The following is an 11,657-nucleotide window of genomic DNA, read 5'->3' on the forward strand; positions in this document are numbered from 1 at the left end:
CACCTCGGCCAGTGCGCGCTCGGTCGAGTCGCGCACGTTGGCCAAGGTGCACGGTGATGTTTCTTACTCTAAGGTTCCGCACCAGACGCCCGGGACAGGTGAGCGAAGCTGGGCGGGGCCGGGTGCGCGGCCGGGGCAGGTGCACGCAGCTGGAGAGAGCTTTGGAGCACACCAGAGGTGCGCACCTTGGAGCACACTTCGGAGCGCACCAATGATGCGCTCCATTCAAAAGTTTCCTGAAAAGGCAAAAAAAGTTGAGATTATAGAATTTCCCACTTGAGAGATTGTAAAAAAAAAAAATTTAAAATGAAGGAAACGCGGGTGCCAAGGTGTGCGCGCCCGGGTGCGCAGCCCAGCCAAGGTGTGCGCACCAAGGCGCCCACCCTGGCGAAGGTGCACGCAAGGTGCGCACCCGAGGCAAACCGGACAATTAACCCAACTTTCGACTTCGCGCGCACCTGCGCACCTTGGAGCGCACTTCGGAGCGCTCCTTGGTGCGCACCAATCTTGGGCACCTCGGAGTGCACCATGGCGCCCACCAAGGTGCGCACCCGGGGCAAACCGAGCTCCGACTTCGTGCGCACCTTGGAGCGCACGAAAGGTGCGCACCATGGCGCCCACCAAGGTGCGCAGCCCAGCCAAGGCGTGCGCATCAAGGTGCGCACCCTGGCGAAGGTGCGCACCCGGGGCAAACCGAGCTCCGACTTCGTGCGCACCTTGGAGCGCACAAAGGGTGCGCAACCCAGCCAAGGTGTGCGCACCCCGGGCAAACCGAGCTCCGAATCGTGCGCACCTTGGAGCACACTTCGGAGCCCTCCTTGGTGCGCACCGATGTTGCGCACCTCGGAGCGCACCCGGGGAAAACAATGCAATTAACCCGACTTTCGACTTCGTGGGCACCTCGGAGCGCTCTCGGGTTCGCACCTCGGAGCACACCGAGGTGCGCACCTTTGATGCGCTGCCTTCACCAATTTCCAGAAAAGGCAAGAAAACATTGAGAAGGTGTGCGCACCGAGGTGCCCACCCTGGCGAAGGTGCACGCGAGGTGCGCACCCGGGGCAAACCGGGCTCCGACTTCGTGCACGCCATGCTGCGCACCTTGGAGGGCCATGGTGCGCACCTTGGAGCACACTTCGGAGCGCTCAATGGTGCCCAACCCAGCCAAGGTGCCCACCGCGGCGAAGGTGCACGCGAGGTGCGCACCCGGGGCAAACCGGGCTCCGACTTCGTGCACGCCGCACCTTGGAGCACACTTCGGAGCGCTCCTTGGTGCGCACCAGGGCGCGCAACCCAGCCGAGGTGCCCACCCCGGCGAAGGTGCACGCGGGGTGCGCACCCGGGGCAAACCGGGCTCCGACTTCGTGCACGCCATGGTGCCCACCGCGGCGAAGGTGCACGCGAGGTGCGCACCCGGGGCAAACCGGGCTCCGACTTCGTGCACGCCGCACCTTGGAGCACACTTCGGAGCGCTCCTTGGTGCGCACCAGGGCGCGCAACCCAGCCGAGGTGCCCACCCCGGCGAAGGTGCACGCGAGGTGCGCACCCGGGGCAAACCGGGCTCCGACTTCGTGCACGCCATGGTGCCCACCGCGGCGAAGGTGCACGCGAGGTGCGCACCCGGGGCAAACCGGGCTCCGACTTCGTGCACGCCGCACCTTGGAGCACACTTCGGAGCGCTCCTTGGTGCGCACCATGGTGCCCACCAGGGCGCGCAACCCCGCCGAAGGTGCACGCGAGGTGCGCACCCGGGGCAAACCGGGCTCCGACTTCGTGCACGCCGCACCTTGGAGCACACTTCGGAGCGCTCCTTGGTGCGCACCAGGGCGCGCAACCCCGCCGAAGGTGCACGCGAGGTGCGCACCCGGGGCAAACCGGGCTCCGACTTCGTGCACGCCATGGTGCGCACCAGGGTGCCCACCGCGGCGAAGGTGCGCACCCGGGGCAAACCGGGCTCCGACTTCGTGCACGCCGCACCTTGGAGCACACTTCGGAGCGCTCCTTGGTGCGCACCAGGGCGCGCAACCCAGCCGAGGTGCCCACCCCGGCGAAGGTGCACGCGAGGTGCGCACCCGGGGCAAACCGGGCTCCGACTTCGTGCACGCCATGGTGCCCACCGCGGCGAAGGTGCGCACCCGGGGCAAACCGGGCTAGGACTTCGTGCACGCCGCACCTTGGAGCACACTTCGGAGCGCTCCTTGGTGCGCACCATGGTGCCCACCAGGCCGCGCAACCCAGCCAAGGTGTGCGCACCAAGGTGCACGCGAGGTGCGCACCCGGGGCAAACCGGGGTCCGGCTTCGTGCACGCCGCACCTTGGAGCACACATCGGGGCGCTCCCGGGTTCGCACCGGCGTTGCGCACCGTGGTGGGCACCTCGGAGCGCACCGTGGTGGGCACCTCGGAGCACACCAAGGTGGGCAGCGAGGTGCGCACCTTTGATGCGATGCCTTCACTAATTTCCATAAAAGGCAAAAAAAAACGAGATTTTAAAATTTCCGTTTTGAAAGATAGTGAGAAAAAGGGAATGCTGGTGCCATCTTGAGCCCGCCCTGGTGCGCAGCCCAGCCAAGGTGTGCGCACCAAGGTGCCCACCCTGGCGAAGGTGCGCGCCCGGGCAATTAACCCAACTTCCAACTTCGCGCGCGCCAGGGTGGGAGCGCACCCAACAACCGGGCCTGGGAAGAGCCAATGCGAGAAACCCCACCAAACGCTCTGACAAAAAAAGAGGGGGCGCTCCAGTAACCCCGCTTCGGAGCGCACCCTGGGCAAACCCAGCCAGGGTGCCCACCCCGGCCAAGGTGCAGGCGAGGTGCGCACCCGGGGCAAACCGGGCTCCGACAACGTGCACGCCGCACCTTGGAGCACACTTCGTAGCGCTCCCGGGTGCGCACCTCAGAGCACACCAAGGTGGGCAGCGAGGTGCGCACCTTTGATGCGCTGCCTTCACTAATTTCCAGAAAAGGCAAAAAAAAGAGGAGATTTTAAAATTTCCGTTTTGAAAGATAGTGAAAAAAATGGAACGCGGGTGCCATCTTGAGCCCGCCCTGGTGCACAGCCCAGGTAAGGTGCCCACCCTGGCAAAGGTGCGCACCCGGGCAATTAACCCTACTTCCGACTTCGTGCGCGCCAGGGTGGCAACCGGGCCTGGGAAGAGCCAATGCGAGAAACCCCACCAAACGCTCCGACAAAAAAAGAGGCGGCGCTCCAATAACCCCGCTTCGGAGCGCAGCCGGGGCAAACCCAGCCAAGGTGCCCACCCCGACGAAGGTGCACGCGAGGTGCGCACCCGGGGCAAACCGGGCTCCGACAACGTGCACGCAGCACCTTGGAGCACACTTCGAAGCACTCCCGGGTGCCCACCGGCGTTGCGCACCGTGGTGGGCAGCGAGGTGCGCACCTTTGATGCGCTGCCTTCACTAATTTCCAGAAAAGGCAAAAAAAAATGAGATTTTAAAATTTCCGTTTTGAAAGATAGTGAAAAAAACGGAACGCGGGTGCCATCTTGAGCCCGCCCTGGTGCGCAGCCCAGGCAAGGCATGCGCACCAAGGTGCCCACCCGCGGTGCACGCCCGGGGCAAACCGGGCTCCGACTTCGTGCAGGCCGCACCTTGGAGCACACTTCGGAGCGCTCCTTGGTGCGCACCATGGTGCCCACCAGGGCGCACCCGGGGCAAACCGGGCTCCGACTTCGTGCACGCCGCACCTTGGAGCACACATCGGAGCGCTCCCAGGTTCGCACCAGCGTTGCGCACCTTTGATGCGCTGCCTTCACTAATTTCCAGAAAAGGCAAAAAAAAACGATATTTTAAAATTTCCGTTCTGAAAGATAGTGAAAAAAACGGAACGCGGGTGCCATCTTGAGCCCTTCCTGGTGCGCAGCCCAGGCAAGTTGTGCGCACCAAGGTGCCCACCCTGGCGGAGGTGCGCGCCCGGGGCAAACCGGGCTCCGACTTCGTGCACTGCATGGTGCCCACCAAGGCGCGCAACCCAGCCAAGGTGCCCACCGCAGCGAAGGTGCACGCGAGGTGCGCACCCGAGGTGCACACCCGGGGCAAACCGAGCTCCGACTTCGTGCACGCCGCACCTTGGAGCACACTTCAGAGCGCTCCTTGGTGCGCACCAGGGCGCGCAACCCAGCCAAGGTGCTCACCCCGGCGAAGGTGCATGCGAGGTGCGCACCCGGGGCAAGCCGGGCTCGGACTTCGTGCACGCCGCACCTTGGAGCACACATCGGAGCGCTCCCGGGTTCGCACCAGCATTGCGCACCTTTGATGCGCTGCCTTCACTAATTTCCAGAAAAGGCAAAAAAAAAAAAAAAACGAGATTTTAAAATTTCCGTTTTGAAAGATAGTGAAAAAAACGGAACGCGGGTGCCATCTTGAGCCCGCCCTGGTGTGCAGCCCAGGCAAGTTGTGCGCACCAAGGCACCCACCCTGGCCAAGGTGGGTCACGGGGTGGGTCCTAGGGTGGGTAACGGGGTGGGTACTAAGGTGCGTGCCAAGGTGGGTCATGGGGTGGGTGCCAAGGTGGGCACCAGGGTGGGTGTGCACCAACCCTAGCCAGGGTAGGTCACGGGGTGGTTGTCGGGGTGGGCGTCAAGGAGCCAAGGTGGGTGGCAAGTAGCCAAGTTGCGTGCCAAGGTGGGTGTCGGGGTGGGTGCCAAGGATCCAAGGTGGGTGCCAAGGAACCAAGGTGGGTGTCTGGGTGGGTGCCGAGGTGGGAGCCAGGGTGGGTCCCAAGGTGAGTGCAAAGGTGGGTGCCAGGGTCAAGGTGAGTGCCAATGTGGGTTCCAAGGTGCCAGGGTCAGGGTGAGTGCCAATGTGGGTTCAAAGGTGCTAAGTTGGGTGCGAGGTTGGGTGCGAGGGTGGGTGGGTGCCAAGGTGTGCTAGGTGGAAGCCCGGGTGGGTCGGCATCCCATGGGTGTCGAGTTGGGTGCCTGATGGGTGCTTCTTGTCAAGTTTTAGTCGTCGGGACTCATTTCGAGCCTTAGAGGTCGTTTCTTGTCCGGTTGCCCTGTCTTCGACCTGGGAACCCAATTTTGGTCCTCGGGTCCCATTTTTTTTTGTCTCGCATCCCACTTTTGGCCTGTGGCCTTTTCGGGGTCGATTCTCGTTTTGGGCATCAGAGCATGTTTCTTCTCCTAAAACCCAATATTTGTTTATTAAGTCTCGGAACACATTTTTGTTCTCGTGGACCCATCATGGGTCTTGGAACGCATTTGTGGTCCTTGGGTCCCATTTTGCATCCCGAAACTTGTGTTTTGGTGCTTGATCCCTATTTTGGGTGCCCACCTTGCACCAAGTGCGCACCCGGGGCAAACCGAGCGCCTTGGTGCACCGGGGCAAGATCGAGCGTGCACCCGAGGCGCCCCGAACATGCACCAAGGTGCACTCGGCCCACATGTGAGCGCAGGTCGTTGCGCCCGAGGTGGTGTGTGGGCACCGCGTTGCAGACGGGACACTGCACGCACACGACGCCCCGTCCAGGTGCACGCACGTAGGCCGGGCCGGGTGCACACCCGACGCCCTAGCAAGGTGCGCGCACCCGGGCAGGGCTCACACTTGGCGAACGGGGCGCACTTCGCGAGGGAGGGTGTGCACCTCGACGGGGGTGGGTGGCCGGGGTGGATTCGCACGTGGGTCGCGGTTTGCTAAGTACACACTGCGACAAGCTCATAACGGGTGCGATCATACCAGCGTTAGTGCACCGGATCCCATCAGAACTCCGCAGTTAAGCGCGCTTGGGCCGGAGTAGTACTGGGATGGGTGACCTCCCGGGAAGTCCCGGTGTTGCACCCTTTTTTAGTTTTTCGCCGGGCGTCGCAATGCTATTTGAATAAACCTTTTGCCCGTTTGCGTTCTCGTCGGGGCCGGGCCGGGCCGGGGTGCGCTGCCCGCACTACCGCGCGCGCGGGGGCGACACCGAGCGCGCACCCGAGGCGCCCCGAGCACACAGGCCACGGTGCAACCCGGGCGTTGTGCGCGCACCCCGGTGCGCCCGAGGTGCTGCGCGCGCACCCAGGTGAAATCGGTGTGCACCTCGGCCAGTGCGCGCTCGGTCGAGTCGCGCACGTTGGCCAAGGTGCACGGTGATGTTTCTTACTCTAAGGTTCCGCACCAGACGCCCGGGACAGGTGAGCGAAGCTGGGCGGGGCCGGGTGCGCGGCCGGGGCAGGTGCACGCAGCTAGAGAGAGCTTTGGAGCACACCAGAGGTGCGCACCTTGGAGCACACTTCGGAGCGCACCAATGATGCGCTCCATTCAAAAGTTTCCTGAAAAGGCAAAAAAAGTTGAGATTATAGAATTTCCCACTTGAGAGATTGTAAAAAAAAAAAATTTAAAATGAAGGAAACGCGGGTGCCAAGGTGTGCGCGCCCGGGTGCGCAGCCCAGCCAAGGTGTGCGCACCAAGGCGCCCACCCTGGCGAAGGTGCACGCAAGGTGCGCACCCGAGGCAAACCGGACAATTAACCCAACTTTCGACTTCGCGCGCACCTGCGCACCTTGGAGCGCACTTCGGAGCGCTCCTTGGTGCGCACCAATCTTGGGCACCTCGGAGTGCACCATGGCGCCCACCAAGGTGCGCACCCGGGGCAAACCGAGCTCCGACTTCGTGCGCACCTTGGAGCGCACGAAAGGTGCGCACCATGGCGCCCACCAAGGTGCGCAGCCCAGCCAAGGCGTGCGCATCAAGGTGCGCACCCTGGCGAAGGTGCGCACCCGGGGCAAACCGAGCTCCGACTTCGTGCGCACCTTGGAGCGCACAAAGGGTGCGCAACCCAGCCAAGGTGTGCGCACCCCGGGCAAACCGAGCTCCGAATCGTGCGCACCTTGGAGCACACTTCGGAGCCCTCCTTGGTGCGCACCGATGTTGCGCACCTCGGAGCGCACCCGGGGAAAACAATGCAATTAACCCGACTTTCGACTTCGTGGGCACCTCGGAGCGCTCTCGGGTTCGCACCTCGGAGCACACCGAGGTGCGCACCTTTGATGCGCTGCCTTCACCAATTTCCAGAAAAGGCAAGAAAACATTGAGAAGGTGTGCGCACCGAGGTGCCCACCCTGGCGAAGGTGCACGCGAGGTGCGCACCCGGGGCAAACCGGGCTCCGACTTCGTGCACGCCATGCTGCGCACCTTGGAGGGCCATGGTGCGCACCTTGGAGCACACTTCGGAGCGCTCAATGGTGCCCAACCCAGCCAAGGTGCCCACCGCGGCGAAGGTGCACGCGAGGTGCGCACCCGGGGCAAACCGGGCTCCGACTTCGTGCACGCCGCACCTTGGAGCACACTTCGGAGCGCTCCTTGGTGCGCACCAGGGCGCGCAACCCAGCCGAGGTGCCCACCCCGGCGAAGGTGCACGCGGGGTGCGCACCCGGGGCAAACCGGGCTCCGACTTCGTGCACGCCATGGTGCCCACCGCGCCAAGGTGCACGCGAGGTGCGCACCCGGGGCAAACCGGGCTCCGACTTCGTGCAGGCCGCACCTTGGAGCACACTTCGGAGCGCTCCTTGGTGCGCACCATGGTGCCCACCAGGGCGCACCCGGGGCAAACCGGGCTCCGACTTCGTGCACGCCGCACCTTGGAGCACACATCGGAGCGCTCCCAGGTTCGCACCAGCGTTGCGCACCTTTGATGCGCTGCCTTCACTAATTTCCAGAAAAGGCAAAAAAAAACGATATTTTAAAATTTCCGTTCTGAAAGATAGTGAAAAAAACGGAACGCGGGTGCCATCTTGAGCCCTTCCTGGTGCGCAGCCCAGGCAAGTTGTGCGCACCAAGGTGCCCACCCTGGCGGAGGTGCGCGCCCGGGGCAAACCGGGCTCCGACTTCGTGCACTGCATGGTGCCCACCAAGGCGCGCAACCCAGCCAAGGTGCCCACCGCAGCGAAGGTGCACGCGAGGTGCGCACCCGAGGTGCACACCCGGGGCAAACCGAGCTCCGACTTCGTGCACGCCGCACCTTGGAGCACACTTCAGAGCGCTCCTTGGTGCGCACCAGGGCGCGCAACCCAGCCAAGGTGCTCACCCCGGCGAAGGTGCATGCGAGGTGCGCACCCGGGGCAAGCCGGGCTCGGACTTCGTGCACGCCGCACCTTGGAGCACACATCGGAGCGCTCCCGGGTTCGCACCAGCATTGCGCACCTTTGATGCGCTGCCTTCACTAATTTCCAGAAAAGGCAAAAAAAAAAAAAAAACGAGATTTTAAAATTTCCGTTTTGAAAGATAGTGAAAAAAACGGAACGCGGGTGCCATCTTGAGCCCGCCCTGGTGTGCAGCCCAGGCAAGTTGTGCGCACCAAGGCACCCACCCTGGCCAAGGTGGGTCACGGGGTGGGTCCTAGGGTGGGTAACGGGGTGGGTACTAAGGTGCGTGCCAAGGTGGGTCATGGGGTGGGTGCCAAGGTGGGCACCAGGGTGGGTGTGCACCAACCCTAGCCAGGGTAGGTCACGGGGTGGTTGTCGGGGTGGGCGTCAAGGAGCCAAGGTGGGTGGCAAGTAGCCAAGTTGCGTGCCAAGGTGGGTGTCGGGGTGGGTGCCAAGGATCCAAGGTGGGTGCCAAGGAACCAAGGTGGGTGTCTGGGTGGGTGCCGAGGTGGGAGCCAGGGTGGGTCCCAAGGTGAGTGCAAAGGTGGGTGCCAGGGTCAAGGTGAGTGCCAATGTGGGTTCCAAGGTGCCAGGGTCAGGGTGAGTGCCAATGTGGGTTCAAAGGTGCTAAGTTGGGTGCGAGGTTGGGTGCGAGGGTGGGTGGGTGCCAAGGTGTGCTAGGTGGAAGCCCGGGTGGGTCGGCATCCCATGGGTGTCGAGTTGGGTGCCTGATGGGTGCTTCTTGTCAAGTTTTAGTCGTCGGGACTCATTTCGAGCCTTAGAGGTCGTTTCTTGTCCGGTTGCCCTGTCTTCGACCTGGGAACCCAATTTTGGTCCTCGGGTCCCATTTTTTTTTGTCTCGCATCCCACTTTTGGCCTGTGGCCTTTTCGGGGTCGATTCTCGTTTTGGGCATCAGAGCATGTTTCTTCTCCTAAAACCCAATATTTGTTTATTAAGTCTCGGAACACATTTTTGTTCTCGTGGACCCATCATGGGTCTTGGAACGCATTTGTGGTCCTTGGGTCCCATTTTGCATCCCGAAACTTGTGTTTTGGTGCTTGATCCCTATTTTGGGTGCCCACCTTGCACCAAGTGCGCACCCGGGGCAAACCGAGCGCCTTGGTGCACCGGGGCAAGATCGAGCGTGCACCCGAGGCGCCCCGAACATGCACCAAGGTGCACTCGGCCCACATGTGAGCGCAGGTCGTTGCGCCCGAGGTGGTGTGTGGGCACCGCGTTGCAGACGGGACACTGCACGCACACGACGCCCCGTCCAGGTGCACGCACGTAGGCCGGGCCGGGTGCACACCCGACGCCCTAGCAAGGTGCGCGCACCCGGGCAGGGCTCACACTTGGCGAACGGGGCGCACTTCGCGAGGGAGGGTGTGCACCTCGACGGGGGTGGGTGGCCGGGGTGGATTCGCACGTGGGTCGCGGTTTGCTAAGTACACACTGCGACAAGCTCATAACGGGTGCGATCATACCAGCGTTAGTGCACCGGATCCCATCAGAACTCCGCAGTTAAGCGCGCTTGGGCCGGAGTAGTACTGGGATGGGTGACCTCCCGGGAAGTCCCGGTGTTGCACCCTTTTTTAGTTTTTCGCCGGGCGTCGCAATGCTATTTGAATAAACCTTTTGCCCGTTTGCGTTCTCGTCGGGGCCGGGCCGGGCCGGGGTGCGCTGCCCGCACTACCGCGCGCGCGGGGGCGACACCGAGCGCGCACCCGAGGCGCCCCGAGCACACAGGCCACGGTGCAACCCGGGCGTTGTGCGCGCACCCCGGTGCGCCCGAGGTGCTGCGCGCGCACCCAGGTGAAATCGGTGTGCACCTCGGCCAGTGCGCGCTCGGTCGAGTCGCGCACGTTGGCCAAGGTGCACGGTGATGTTTCTTACTCTAAGGTTCCGCACCAGACGCCCGGGACAGGTGAGCGAAGCTGGGCGGGGCCGGGTGCGCGGCCGGGGCAGGTGCACGCAGCTAGAGAGAGCTTTGGAGCACACCAGAGGTGCGCACCTTGGAGCACACTTCGGAGCGCACCAATGATGCGCTCCATTCAAAAGTTTCCTGAAAAGGCAAAAAAAGTTGAGATTATAGAATTTCCCACTTGAGAGATTGTAAAAAAAAAAAATTTAAAATGAAGGAAACGCGGGTGCCAAGGTGTGCGCGCCCGGGTGCGCAGCCCAGCCAAGGTGTGCGCACCAAGGCGCCCACCCTGGCGAAGGTGCACGCAAGGTGCGCACCCGAGGCAAACCGGACAATTAACCCAACTTTCGACTTCGCGCGCACCTGCGCACCTTGGAGCGCACTTCGGAGCGCTCCTTGGTGCGCACCAATCTTGGGCACCTCGGAGTGCACCATGGCGCCCACCAAGGTGCGCACCCGGGGCAAACCGAGCTCCGACTTCGTGCGCACCTTGGAGCGCACGAAAGGTGCGCACCATGGCGCCCACCAAGGTGCGCAGCCCAGCCAAGGCGTGCGCATCAAGGTGCGCACCCTGGCGAAGGTGCGCACCCGGGGCAAACCGAGCTCCGACTTCGTGCGCACCTTGGAGCGCACAAAGGGTGCGCAACCCAGCCAAGGTGTGCGCACCCCGGGCAAACCGAGCTCCGAATCGTGCGCACCTTGGAGCACACTTCGGAGCCCTCCTTGGTGCGCACCGATGTTGCGCACCTCGGAGCGCACCCGGGGAAAACAATGCAATTAACCCGACTTTCGACTTCGTGGGCACCTCGGAGCGCTCTCGGGTTCGCACCTCGGAGCACACCGAGGTGCGCACCTTTGATGCGCTGCCTTCACCAATTTCCAGAAAAGGCAAGAAAACATTGAGAAGGTGTGCGCACCGAGGTGCCCACCCTGGCGAAGGTGCACGCGAGGTGCGCACCCGGGGCAAACCGGGCTCCGACTTCGTGCACGCCATGCTGCGCACCTTGGAGGGCCATGGTGCGCACCTTGGAGCACACTTCGGAGCGCTCAATGGTGCCCAACCCAGCCAAGGTGCCCACCGCGGCGAAGGTGCACGCGAGGTGCGCACCCGGGGCAAACCGGGCTCCGACTTCGTGCACGCCGCACCTTGGAGCACACTTCGGAGCGCTCCTTGGTGCGCACCAGGGCGCGCAACCCAGCCGAGGTGCCCACCCCGGCGAAGGTGCACGCGGGGTGCGCACCCGGGGCAAACCGGGCTCCGACTTCGTGCACGCCATGGTGCCCACCGCGCCAAGGTGCACGCGAGGTGCGCACCCGGGGCAAACCGGGCTCCGACTTCGTGCACGCCGCACCTTGGAGCACACTTCGGAGCGCTCCTTGGTGCGCACCAGGGCGCGCAACCCAGCCGAGGTGCCCACCCCGGCGAAGGTGCACGCGAGGTGCGCACCCGGGGCAAACCGGGCTCCGACTTCGTGCACGCCATGGTGCCCACCGCGGCGAAGGTGCACGCGAGGTGCGCACCCGGGGCAAACCGGGCTCCGACTTCGTGCACGCCGCACCTTGGAGCACACTTCGGAGCGCTCCTTGGTGCGCACCATGGTGCCCACCAGGGCGCGCAACCCCACCAAACGCTCGGACAAAAAAAGAGGGGCC

General features: G+C 63.6%; 2 non-coding genes across 2 annotated transcripts; both read left to right on the forward strand.

Moving 5' to 3' along the window:
* Positions 1-5,678: 5,678 nt before the first annotated feature.
* LOC131862014 (5S ribosomal RNA) lies at positions 5,679-5,797 on the forward strand. Its single transcript, XR_009361043.1, has one exon. It is a non-coding gene; the product is annotated as a 5S ribosomal RNA (ribosomal RNA).
* Positions 5,798-9,553: 3,756 nt separating this feature from the next.
* Positions 9,554-9,672, forward strand: LOC131862015 (5S ribosomal RNA). Its single transcript, XR_009361044.1, has one exon. It is a non-coding gene; the product is annotated as a 5S ribosomal RNA (ribosomal RNA).
* Positions 9,673-11,657: the final 1,985 nt, after the last annotated feature.

Source organism: Cryptomeria japonica, unplaced genomic scaffold (genome assembly GCF_030272615.1).
Source record: "Cryptomeria japonica unplaced genomic scaffold, Sugi_1.0 HiC_scaffold_34, whole genome shotgun sequence".
Lineage (NCBI taxonomy): Eukaryota > Viridiplantae > Streptophyta > Pinopsida > Cupressales > Cupressaceae > Cryptomeria > Cryptomeria japonica.